Raw genomic sequence first — 14,008 nt, forward strand, 5'->3', positions numbered from 1 at the left:
GGAGCATTATAGCTTCAAGTCTTGTTTTGTTATTTGGTTACGAATTCTATGTTTTGTGAACACACACATTGTAAACACTTTCTTTCGAAATGATATGGTTGTTCATTACTTGCTTACCATATACATATCTTGTGATACTAAACATGACGTCCTCCACCCCCGAACGATTCCGCCGTTCCGGTTTTGAGGTGTGACAGATTGGTATCAGAGCATTGTTTATAGTGAACTAAGTATATCAACCGATAAAAGATACACAACTATAAATAAAATGGGGCTTAAGTGCTTTGTATAATGATATATTTTATAATATAACTACGAGTTATAAAAAATATACCTACGTGCTTATACATGTAGATAATAGAACTAGTGTCACGAGGAGAACAAAACGAAAGTATTTAAAGGTTGGGCACTGTCATCAACCTGAACAGTTATGTAATCATAGCTAGGATCAATATAGCCTGATCAACTATATTCATTCGAGATGTGACCGACATGTGTTTGGGAATGATGTGGAGTTGCAACAGTGTTAAAACCGACCAGAATACCAGAACAAGTACATTCAGAGTTAGAATACTATAGGTGTATTTTAGTCCAGATAAATAACTTATGTGAAAACTTAAAAGACTCTTGCGGATAGGTCTATAATCTTGCAAATTTTATTCCTAAAGTTTTATATATAATCAAGATCTTATAGACTTAGAATCTGTGGTCTACGCTTCGCTATCCATTCCTCTTAAGGGTGTAGTGTTGGGGTAGGGTCACTTATTCAAAGGTCTATTTAATCTTCAAATATATACCAACTTGTGTACCTTGTACAATTATAGGAGGACTCCGTAAGGATCACCCTATAAAGTTACCTTAAAGCTCATAGATTCTTTAGTCGCTTTCATTATCGCACGACAAGCCCAGATAGATGTAACCACTTCCTCATAGTAGACAACAGAAGAGTCCAGGAGGAACAAGAACCAGTTCATGAGAAATTTGCAAACAGAGATTAGCCGAAGTAACCAAAACATCTTACACGTCACACTATTAAATAAGAATCATGTTAATTTATTTAGCGAGTGGAAACACTGCTCACATTATATATGTTCAGATTATTTTCTTACATGCAGCTGGTAACAATTATTCAGGAAACAGATATTCATTCGAGGATAGTTATTTCAAAATCATAGAGTTTATTAGGTATAGACTCTTTTATGAATTGTTTCTAGAACCCTGTGGAAGTCAGGATCCGATACATCCAGAACTAGGATAACCTTGTCTTTTCAGCTTTCGGCTTGTGTCCATTGCTTTAGACATATTATATCTCATCTTTGTATTCTTTTAGCAAAGATGCCTCCTTCCAGATCTAACACACGTGCTACTCTGATAACTCTAATGCCGCCTCCTTCGCAAATTGATATGGCAGCTATAAATGTTGTAGTGGCTGCGGCTGTGGCCACAGCGATGGCTCAATATCACTCCATCAGTACCAATGGAGGTGAAACGCCTACTGATCCCACTCAAGGTGAGGTCCTTGTGCGCTTGAGAGAGTTCTCCTACAAGGACTTCACCAAATGCCAGCCATTTTCCTTTAATGGGGCTGACAGAGTCATTGCCCTCTTGCAATGGTTCGAGAAAACAGAATCGATCTTCGAAATTTGTTTATGCCCAAAAGGAAGCAAAGTGAAGTTTGCTGCCTGCACCTTCTCTGGCAAGGCCCTAACATGGTGGAACAGCCATGTTAAGTCACTGACCCTATCAGTGGCTAACTCATTAGGTTGGGAAAACCTAAAAGAGTTAATGCGGGAGGAATACTGCCCGTTAGGCGAAATTCAAAAACTAGAGCAAGAACTATGGGATCTCACTATGGTCGGCTCAGACATAGTGACCTATACTGACCGATTCAGCGAGCTAGCAGCTCTATGCCCCGGGATGATTACCTCGGAGAGCAAGAAGATAGAAAGATACATTTGGGGTCTGACTGCTCCGACCCAAGGAAATGTGTTGTCTTCTAACCCAGCCACGTTCGATAATGCTAAACACCTGGCTCAGCGACTCATAGACCATGGAGTCCGCCATGAGGTAAAAGTCCCTATTCACGAGCCATCGGGGGAAGAGGGCTGTAATCAGAAGTTGGGGAACAAGAGAAAGAAGAAGCGAACAACACCAGACACCCCACAAGAACAATGAGCGAGTACTACGTACGCCGCTACGATACCTACTGCTTCTGCACCTGCTAGTCGATATGATGGAAACCTTCCGAAGTGTGGAAAGTGCAACTTTCACCACACTGGAGTATGCCAGGAAATGCAGTGTCTGAACTGTCACAGAAAGGGACACACAATCCGTTTCTACAAGGCACCGGCTTAACCGATCTCCCAAGTCCTCGAAGCTGAAGAAAACCAAGCCTGCTATGGTTGTGGTGAGGCTGGACATTCTCAGAGGGACTGCCCGATAGTAAGGAACTCAGGTGCGGATGGACGCATTCTGATGATCACCATAGGAGAATCTACCCCGAAGTCGTCGACGAGTAGCGATACGTTTCCGGAATAATAATTACTTTTAAAATTAATTTATATTCATATAAGATTAAAGTTTGGGGATAACACCTAAAAGTAATTATAATAACTCACATGTTGATATAGGTCACAGTATTCAAGAGAACAAAAAGATTCGTTTAGAGAAGCTATTATGGCTTACCATATACATCAGGGATGTGCATAACTAAGATGTTGCAAACTAAGAGTGAGTGACTCGACTTAGGTCCCCATTCCTTAATTGGTTTAGGATTTGAGGCAGAGTTACTCAGTCGACTGCCTGTTTCATCTTGAATATTCATAACTTGTATATGGCAAGCAATTGCAGTGGTACCAAGGAGGATCATGATATAAAGTATCCCCACAAGTTAGTAGAGCACTTTTGTTTGTTTGTATTCACACATAGCGGTACGATACGTAGGAGTGTTAACTTCAAAGAGAAATCAGGAAACACGGGAACATTCTCAAAGAGTACATTTTCTAACATACTAGGAGTACGATATCGATCATACAAGGGATACATCATCGTATAGAAGACGTTTCTTTCATTTGACCAAAACGTTGTTTAGTAAGAAGTCTCTTACCATCATTCGTCATGAGTTCGCGTGGTTATCACCGCACTGAGTTTATATGTATAATCGCCTCGATCAGCAAGTTCTCGAAACTTTCGTCATTTATATCGAAAGTAGGACCTAAAACATCAGTTTTATCTTTCATATTCTAAACCCCCGAAGTACTCGTGCGAAGAGTACTTTGCCCGCCGAAGCCTTATCGTCAGATATCCGCAGACCGTCACGAAATACCGCTCGTCCAGCAGACCAAGTTCGAGCTCATAGGCTAAGGACAAATACAACCCACCTATTACTATTCCATGTATACGCGAGGGTGGTATATGATTATGGTTATGTAGATTTAATATGTGTGTTTCCGCCCTATCTCCTGTTCCTTGTTAGGTTGTGGACCTGGGATAGAATCGCACATCCGACCGTCTTACTAACCATAATTATATACGACTTGTATACACGAGGTAATGATAGATGGACCAAGTACGAATCCTATCATGAACGGAAGGGAAAAGTTGCCAAGTCTACGAGTGAGTATTCGGCCAATCAGAAGGGCGCAACCCCAGTTGTAATGCTAAGAAAGCTAATTTTGGGACGAAATTCCTTCTAATGGGGGGATGATGTGACAACCTGAAATTTCTATTATGTACAACCACTCACTTCAATAGAAGTCAGAATTGTTTCTTCTCACTTTCAAGCTTTTTAGAATCAGTTTGAGTGTCTTAAAGTTAGTACTTCAAGAGATAACAGGAGAGGGGATGCCCTAGGGTTTATTGTGCAACAATAAAGTCCTGAAACTCCAAGGGTTTGGAGTTTACAGCCTAAACAAAGGTGTTTACGACCGTAAACCCTAAAGGGAGAATAAATATGACACTTAGTCATTATTTACCACTTTTTCACATTTTCAAGATCCAAACTCAAATCCTCTCAAGTATCATCCGACTTTTCTTCTTGATCTTCAACTTTGTAAGCATTTCTTACCTTAATAAGTTGATATCTACCTTAATCTAGTGATCTTACATGATTCCATCCATGAAATCATTCCAAATGTGTAGATCTTCAAGTTTCACCAAGAACACACACTAGTGTTCTTGGACTTTTAGCACCTTTTCAAGCTTCTACATAGTAAGTACTCTTACCCTAGTGTATTATAAGGCTTGTTATACTTCTTAATCATCTAGAAATCACCAAGAAACACATGGTCAAAAGTGTTTACGGTCCAAGATGTTCTTGGACCGTAAACCCTAACAAAGGGACCAAAGTGTGCCCTAGTCCCTTACCAAGCCTTGGAAACTAGTCTAGACCACTTCCTTGATGTGCATAGGACTTAAAGCAACAAAAAGACCATAAACCATTTGGGTTTATGGCCGTCAACTGAAAGAGAAATGGTCCAAGGACCGTAAACTCCACAAATGAGTGAAATGGTGCTCTAATCTCTTCTAAAGGCTTAGACATGAGGTAGGAATGCTTCTAATGACTTGTAAAGCTTCAAAACACAACATGGTAAAAGAACCATGAGTTTACAGCTGTAAACTCATGGGTTTACGACCGTAAACTCAATGGGTGATGGTCACAAAACCGTAAACACCCAAAAGAGTGTCCCATTGAACCGTAAACTCAAATGCAAGGTCCTACAACCTTAGATGCAATCCTTAGTACTTACAACACTTGATCAAGGTGGTTCCTAGTCCCGGAAGGTGTTTCCTTTCATATAGTTGTTTATAAACACTATATTCATGTCAATATTTTTCCTTATATGTCATTTAGGACTTTTTGTGTCTCGGGATTTCATTTGTGGAACTTCTCATCCTTACACGCATACCCATTTGAATCACCCACATCAGTTGAGTTCATACCCCGTAATGAAACTTTTAACTGTTTTAACTATTTTAAGGGGGATACAAGTTGAACACAATGATAATTGTGTAAAAGTTTGTTATAAACATCATTCAAAATGTTACTTATGTCATTTATAAGTCGTCAAAACATTTCAAAACTCTTTTAAAGTTATGTTACTTTCTAGTTATATTAAACTGTTTTTTTAAAATACAAACATAACTTAGTAGATAAACGAGTCTTTCCAGTAACAGTCCGGGTAGAACATTAGTAAACTATAATAGGTATAGTTTAGAAGAATCCTATTCATTACTTCTAGTACAATGAAGCACATAAAGAGTCAGTTAATACATGAGTCAAACACACAGTGAAGAGAATCAAACAATACCATACAGAACACACAGTGAAGAGAATCAAACAATACCATACAGAGAGAATGTACAATATATAGTGCAAAACAAACAAGTTAGGTTGCTATAGCATGAGAACACATACAGGATCTAATTATACCAATGAATCACTAACTCATTGTTTTAAACAAAAGGTGATAGTTATATTAGGTATACATGATCATATACTCTAATGTGAATTACACGGCTTGCAAGAATTTGCAGAGGTCTTGTTTAGTTCCCCTAATCTCTTGACAGGGAGAGCATATAGTAAGGGTTCTAGCCTTCACATTATAACCGTAATAAAACAAATATGTTCTTAGGTTATTAGTACATCCGCATGTCATTATAAACGACAACTGTGTACTTACAGTTCCCATTACTTTTATAAAGTGACAGTACCACCTGAAAGTCGAACTATTTTCTAGTTAAGATAGTTATAAACTAGGGAAAATTTACATTTTTACAAACTACAAACTTAACTATTTTCGTATCATGGACCACATGAGCAAGGAATGCGCAACATTCCTTTCGCAAGAATTTCTAGGCTTGAATGCTCGAGATGATACGAAGGTTTGTGTCGGGTTTGTTGTCATAAACTTCTAGAGTTTCTCCAGACGGCAGATTCAGGCGAACAGCCTTTTCGTAACACATGATGTCGGCACGATGAAGACTCAACCAATCCATGACGATAATGATGTCGAAACTTTTAATTGAGACCGACATGAGATCGATCGAAAATGAATGGATATCTAAAGTTATGTTACACCCTATGAATATACTGCTAGTGCTCTCTGTCTTTCCATTAGCCGTTTCTATAGTGAACAGTTCTTTAAGTGCTCGTGATTTTTGCTTAAGTAAATGAGCAAATTTTTGTTGACAAAAATCCTCTCCGCTCCACTTTCAAACAGTATGCATGCATAAGAGTTATCGAGGTGAAACGTACCAGTGACCATTCTGGGGTCGGCAACCGCCTCCTCATGGCCTATGGCCAGAACTCTCCCCACTTTACTGGCATTTCCTGCCTTTAGGCAATCCCTCTTGTATTGGCCCGCTTCACCACAATTGTAGCAAGTTTGGCCCACACCAGCGTCGGGGACTTGGGTGAATGGTTTTGCTGGAGCCTTGCAGAAGCGGGCAGTTTGCCTCTTCCTGATGTGGTTCGAGCACTGCATTTCATGGCAGGCTCCTATGTGATGGAAGTTGCACTTGTTGCACTTAGGCAGACTTCCAGCATACTGCCTCACCGGAGCAGCAGCAGCAAGTGCTATTGCAGCATGAACTGCCACGACCTGCTGCTTTTTGGCAACCTTCTTCTTCTTTTTGTCATCCCAGAATTTCCGCTTGGAGTCAGCGGTTTTGGCGGGTTCTGTGATGGTCAGCGTCATTGTTGCTGCCGGGGTACGAACCCCAGGGTCTATAAGCAATTGTGCCAATGCTTGGCACTGTCGAATGTAGTGGGGTTTGAAGCCAAAACATTTCCCTGGAATGGAGGTACTAGCCCCCATATGTATCTTTCGATCTTCTTTCCCTCTGTGTGAACCATGTTGGGACAGAGGGCCACCAGCTCTTAGAACCTGGCGGTGTAGGAGACTATGTCGGAGCCCTTCATGGTTAGGCTCCACAGTTCTTCCTCCAATTTTTGGATTTCACCCCTCGGGCAGTACTCTTCGATCATTAGATCTCTCAGAGTTTCCCAGCCCATAGCATTAGCCACTACGAGAGATAGTGACTTCACATGGCTATTCCACCATGTTAGGGCTTTTTCCTCAAAGGTGCAAGCAGCAAACTTGACCTTGCTCCCTTCTGGGCAGGACCAAATTTCGAAAACCGAATTGGTCTTCTCGAACCATTGCAAGAGGGCAATGACTCCGCCAGTCCCTCTAAAGGACTTGGGCTTGCAGTTAGTGAAGTCCTTATAGGAGCACTCTCTCAAGCGCATAGGAGCGTCACCAAGAGTAGTTTGAACAGGGGTTCCTCCTCCCGTGGACCCAGAAGAATGATATTGAGCCAGGGTTGTAGCCACTGCCGCAGCTACAACAGCATTTAGAGCTGCCATATCGATTTGAGGAGCAGGTGGTGTCGCAGTTGATGGGGGATTGCGTCTTGTTAATCGACGTGGAGGCATCTTTCAACTGTAAGTTTACAAAGATGATAATATGGATAAGAATAGAGAAATTGAGGAGAGTGACTCATGGACTAACTCTCCATAGTCCAACAGCACGATTGAATGTAGATCTAGTACTAACAGATGAAAGCATTTGGATAATAATTTCCATGAGATTAGATATCTGTCGATAATATTAGAATTACAGATGTAACAAGTTTGGGAAAAATGACCTAGAAGTAGGTCTTACATCAACCAAGATGGGAAAATTTTAACAGACTATGACCTAATCAAGACCTAAAAGGTCTAAGATTTACTAAGATAGAAAAATTAGACTAGAGGTTTTACATAAACTAGGTTATATCCAAAAGAGAAGTCGATAAGACTCTATCGGCGATGAGAACTACTAGAGTGAGTTCTTGACTCCGACAGAAGGCATTCTATGTCCCTCATGCGCCTATCGGATCTTACATGCTGAGCTCAAAGTTTCCTGACTTTAGCTTGGGTTTCAGCAAGTTCCCTCTGCAGAGCTGCATTGCGGATCTGAGTCCTTTCATTAGCAGACTCTAACTAGCGAATGCGGACTGTGTTAATGCTAGAGTTGGCGTCTGTCACACCCCCAAACCGGAACGGCGGAAACGTTTGAGGGCGGATGACTTCATGTAGTACCGTAACAATTGAATACATAGTAAATAAAACAATATAACCATCATATATATATAATTGAAAGTTTACATTGTTGAAAGGTACATGTTCAAAACCAATTACAATATGATGTCAAAATATGAATTTAAATTAGCGGCGCAGCGTCCCTTCTTCAAAAGCTGTTTGTTACCTGTAATTACTGATTCCCTGGGACATACAAGTAGTTTTGAAAGAGTAGATCAGCATTTAAGCTGGTGAGTTTCATAAGTAATTAATGACAATGTTTGTATGAACTAAAATGAAATGGTTTGTTTTTGTGTGTTTGTTCCTAGAAAATCTCATATTTTCTACTGGTATAGACGTAGCCTTCTACCAAGATCAATGTTTGTTTCAAAAAAAAAAGTTGATGTTTTTCCGTATGTGGGTGGCAGTTTAGTAGTTTTAAAACTGTAACACAATAATGTTTTTTCGTGAGTAGAGTAGTAAATTTATGTACGTATAAAAGTTCCAAGACGTCTGAAAACCCCGTAAATCAATGTGTATTTAATACTCCATGTGAGTTTTATAACCATGTTATTAACTAGGACATCCTATACACAACGTTCTTCAAGCGTTGGAATGTTCTGACAGTCAGGGTGCGGGGTTGTCAATCCCATATAGATCTATACACAAACACCATGCTCCCCCTCCAAGGGATTCTGGTATATAATATAGGAATTTAAATGTTTACTCGAACGTACGTGAAGTTTAATGTCTCACAAAACTTAGTATAAAACAGATTTACGTATGAAAATATTCGTTTGTTCTTGTATATGAAAGTATCTCCTTGTGATAGTGTTTCTAGTATGTAATAGTTCATGATGTTCTCGGAAAACTATACCTATTATAGTTTTCCAAAAGTGTGTTTCGTTTGTATAGTAAACCCAAGTTGTATATGAAAAGTATAACATTTGTAGTGTCAATAGTTGGACACATATACATAAAATATAACAAAGTGTTTGATTTGTATATACATAATAACATATTTCATTTCAAAATACAAGATGTTATCGTGATATATTTTGCATACAAAAGTTTCCATATAGTAGTTATAAATCACATATGATTCACTTGATAAAAAGTGTATAATGAAACTTTATGTAACACACGATAATAACTGTGTGTTTACTTGTTTTCCCCCCTTAAAAGCGTATAAAAGAATTTATAAAACATTTAAAAGTATAGATTATAAGGGTATGAACTCACTTGATAGATCGAAGAAGGTGAGACAAAAACCGAGCAGAACTTTGACTAGAGAAAGCGGATTTTCTCGGGATTCTCGGGAATCTCGGGAACGTAAACTTCCTTCGAGACTTGGGTATGGAAACCGGGTCTTCGGGATATTTATTGCATGAAAAATGAGGCAAAAACGCAAGAAAGATGAGAGGAATTGAGCCATTTCCCCGGAACCCTCACATCCCTTTTATAGGGGTGGGAACTGCCTCGGTACGCTGGGCGTACGCGTGCATCATGCGTGACCGCATCCTTGACTGCCTCGGAGTTCGGACGGGACGGGGGCCTAGCTTCGCATAGGGGGCGATGTGGACAATCCGAGGCCTAATCCTCGAGTACGCTGGGCATACGAGGGAACGCTGGGCGTAACTCGTACTGGCCCGGTGACTCCTGGTTTGGATAATACCGAAATTTGATTTAAATTTATATTTTTATTGTTTAGTAAACTTCAAATTTTCAAATCTTCTTCATACGAACTCCGTTTTCGACGTTCTTTATATCCACGCGTAGGTGAGACTACGCTCTACAACTTTCGTTTAGACACCGTCGGCAAATTTTGAAATTATTTTTATTATTTATTTTTAAAAGGTCAGGGTAAGAAAAGTTCGTTAGAAATTCATAACTTTATTATCCGACGTCTGTTTTTGCCAGACTTTTTACCGTTGGAAAACCATTGTCGAGACCTTCGATTCTCATTTAGGTTATTCCGGCCAAAAGTCGCTCGATCTATGCTTCGAGTTTTTAGCTGTCTATCGCTATGCCGAACTTGGAAAAATCATAACTTCCTTATACGAAGTCGGATTTGGATGTTCTTTTTATGTACGATCACAGTTTAATGATGTCTAACATAGTAGGTAACCAAATAGAGACTTTTGAACATTTTATTTTCGAAGTTAATTTCACTACATCAAAAGAAGTTACAGTACTTGTCCTTTCAGGTCATTACATAGATTCGAAATATCTGGTTGTCACAACGTCAATCTCCACGACTCGGTCGATAGCTGCTCGACCTTACTCGGTGTTCCGAGAAATCCTACGAACCATGATGGGTAGGACTCTGTCAGCTGAACCTCCCTCGGTGAGGTTGTAGAAGCTTATGTCTTGATTGTAGGGAATGGGTTGACCCTGTTCCTGACTCCATCTATTCAAGTTTGTGGCCCACAGAGGTGTGGGTCCTTGAAACATTAGACGATGGTTTGGGTTTTGAGCAGCTGGGAGTAGGTTGTTGACTTCCGGCTCTGAGTCAGAACCATCAGAAAATCCTTCTGCTTCATGATCACTCATAGGAATTGGGTGATCATCTTCTGGCTCTTGTCCAAGCCATCCAGCATTGACTTCGTTGGGATAGTACGGATCTCCGAGAATATGGAATCCAGCCATTATATCTATGTGAGAAAAGGGATATAAGAATCTAACACATAAGTAGTTTATAGTAACACAAAATACTCCTATAGTATTTTAAGTTTATGTTCTATTGTTTTCATTGTGGTATTGTTGGTAAGTTTTCAGACTTGTTGCTACCTCACATCCACACTTAGGCACATGCTAGTCACTCCTCGGATAATATAGTTGATCAGGCTATATCTTCCCAGTTTTGACTATATGTCTCTAAGTCTACTTGTGTTGCCCAACAATCGTAAGACTTTTGTGCTGTCCTAGTGACACTGATTTTAGTATGAATGCAGGCATGTATACTTATTTAAATATTTTATTATTTAAAAGTATAAACTCTTGGTTAGAGTATTTTAATCCCAATGTATTTATAGTCTGTATATCTTTTATGGGTTGATATACTCAATTCACTATAAACAGTGCTTTGATACCAATCTATCACACCCCAAAACCAAGAATGGCAGAAACGTTCGGGGGCAGAGGACGTCATGTTCAATATCACAACAATGCAAAGTAGTAAACAAGCAACAACATCATCCATTGCATTAATAATATAATTGCATACAAGTGTGTTCTATCAAGTTATATAGACACCAAAAATATAAATCAAAATAAAAGATGAGTCTTGAACGAGCTCCATCTTCTCAAAACCTGGCACCGGTACCTGTCTACTGGTGACCTGAGAATACACGTTATTTTGAAAGCAGGTATCAGCTTTAAAGCTGGTGAGATCATAAGTATATTAGTGTCTATATTTGTATGAAAGTATTTGTAAGATGTTTAGTAAGACGTTTTGTAAGATGTTTTGTACTCTCCTAGAAAACCCTATGTTTCCTACTAAAAGTAGCCTACTACCAAGGCATCTAGTGGTCGTGTGTATGACTCTTGTAAGAGTATGTATTTTTCAAAAATCTGACAATCATTAACCAAAAATATAGTTTTTGCATTACTATATATTGTGTGAAGATCACAAAGTGAATGCAATGGGAAAAATGAAATAGTACTATAGTGTTGTACTAGGTAACTACTGCTGTACTAACTACCTTAAACCAATTGTAATTTAAAGTACCATGTGATCGACATGTGTCCTGCTACCGACTATAGAAAAACGACGATGTACAATGTCGTAAGAAATGACGTTTGGCACCTGTAGACTTGAAAGTCCCACAATAGCAAGCAACAATGTGTAGGATAGTCAATCCAGTATAGATTTATATGCAAACTCAAACGCTCCCCACTTAAGGAGATTCTGGATACAAAACGGGCTTTGGCAGGTGATGCCATGCCCCGTTACGTGGCTCACAAAACTGTAATACTATTCTTGTATATGTATTGAATATACTAGTTGTATTGTGTGTTCTCTCTCTCTGTCTAGCTTGTATTGTAATGTATAGTATGTACTAGTTGTATTGTGTGTTCTCTCTTTGTCTAGCATGTATTGACTCATGTATGAACTGACTCATTGTATGTTTCATTGTTCTAGTAATAGTATTAGTAACTCCCTAAACTACACCTATCGTAGCTTACTAGTAATGTGATGTACATGTATGAACATGTTTGTATACATTTGCTACCCCAAAGGTATTGAATAGAAGAAGGAACTTTTATATCTATATATGTATACATGATATATAACTAATATTTAGACGACATTCGGATGAATAACCGATACCCTAAGGCCACATCCATAAGAGGAAAAGGAATTAAAGTGAGCTAGCCGTCCTAAGTCCTTTAAACATTACTTATATAACTATACATATATAGGCATGCATTTGACAATATAAAAGTATAAAAGAAGTTTTGTAAAACCTTTGAAAAGTTTAATAACTAATAATTGATGACTTGATGTCAGTTTATAACAACGATTTGAAAGTAGTTTGTTTGATAACACAATTTGAAAAGTAAGAAATCCACTTGTTTGGTAGTTATTAATCACATGTGATTGATATAATAACTAAAATGATTCAACTTGTATCCCCCCCCCCTTAAAACATTTAAAAGGTAAATTAAGGGGTATGAACTCACTTGTAGTGAGTGGTTTGGATGAACGGAATGTATAGGATGCTAAGTGTCAAGTGAAGACTTGTACACATACAATGATCTAGGTAGAAGCTTGAAAAGGTGCTAAAAGTCCAAGAACAATAGTGTGTGTTCTTGGTGTTCTTGGTGAAACTTAAGGATAAAGTTGAAGATATTGAAGAAAAGTTGGATGATACTTGAGAGAGAAATGGGTTTGGATCTTGAAAATGTGAAAACGTGGTAAATAATGACTAAGTGTCATATTTATACCCCCCCCCCCCCCTTTTTGGGTTTACGGCCATAAACACCTTTGTTTAGGCCGTAAACTCCAAACTCTTGGAGTTTTGGGACTTATTGTTGCACAATAAAGCCTGGAGTGTCCTCTCTTATGTTATCTCCTGAAGTACTAATCTTAAAACACTCAAACTTATTCCAAAAAGCTTCAAAGTTAGCAGAAACTGTTTTTGACTTCTATTGAATTGAATGGTTGTACAGAATAGAAATTCCGGGTTGTCACATCATAAGGGTACCAGGTATGTGTCAGCTTATAGGACACAGAGTCAAAGCACGTTTTTTCTAGTACAAAACATACTCTCGGTATTTTTGGTATACAAAACTAGAATCTTCCCTGTAAAGGGTTTAATCCATTTTATTAAGCCAGTACAAATTAAAACACCTTAGGTGAGTAACTCTATAAAACCTTAGTTTATACATTATGTTTATATATAAAACTAATACCCAATAGGTAGTTGGGATTGTGCTTTCTGCTTTAATCATTGTTCCTCGTTTGGTTGTGGGCTTAGGGCAGATTCACTCAATTAACTTTCTATCCGGTATTAGATTATATATAGCAGTATAAACTAGGCTATTATAAAAGTAATCACTGTGGTCACCATTTTACTTTAAGAAATATAGGTTTTCTTAATGAACTTTTAATTAGATATAAAGGAACCATTACAATTAACTCCATGAGTAACCTGTGTTTACACTAGGGCAATATACGACGATGATCTAACAACCAATGGGATGTGTGCTATCCGCCATAATTTTTGTTCCTCGTTTGGTTGTGAACTTAGGGTAAATGCGCACAATCGATTGTTTGTTTACTCTGAGTCTTATATAACTCGTATCCGCTTAGTACCCATAGAAAGGATTGTAGTGTTCTTTTACTTAAACTTCCATCAAAGTAGGAAATATAGGATTTTCTAGAGGAACAGGCGATCTTTTCAAAACAGAACTTACAACTTACATCATTTTACATCT

This window comes from Lactuca serriola, chromosome 5, assembly GCF_051521515.1.
Source record: "Lactuca serriola cultivar US96UC23 chromosome 5, Lser_US96UC23_V15, whole genome shotgun sequence".
Lineage (NCBI taxonomy): Eukaryota > Viridiplantae > Streptophyta > Magnoliopsida > Asterales > Asteraceae > Lactuca > Lactuca serriola.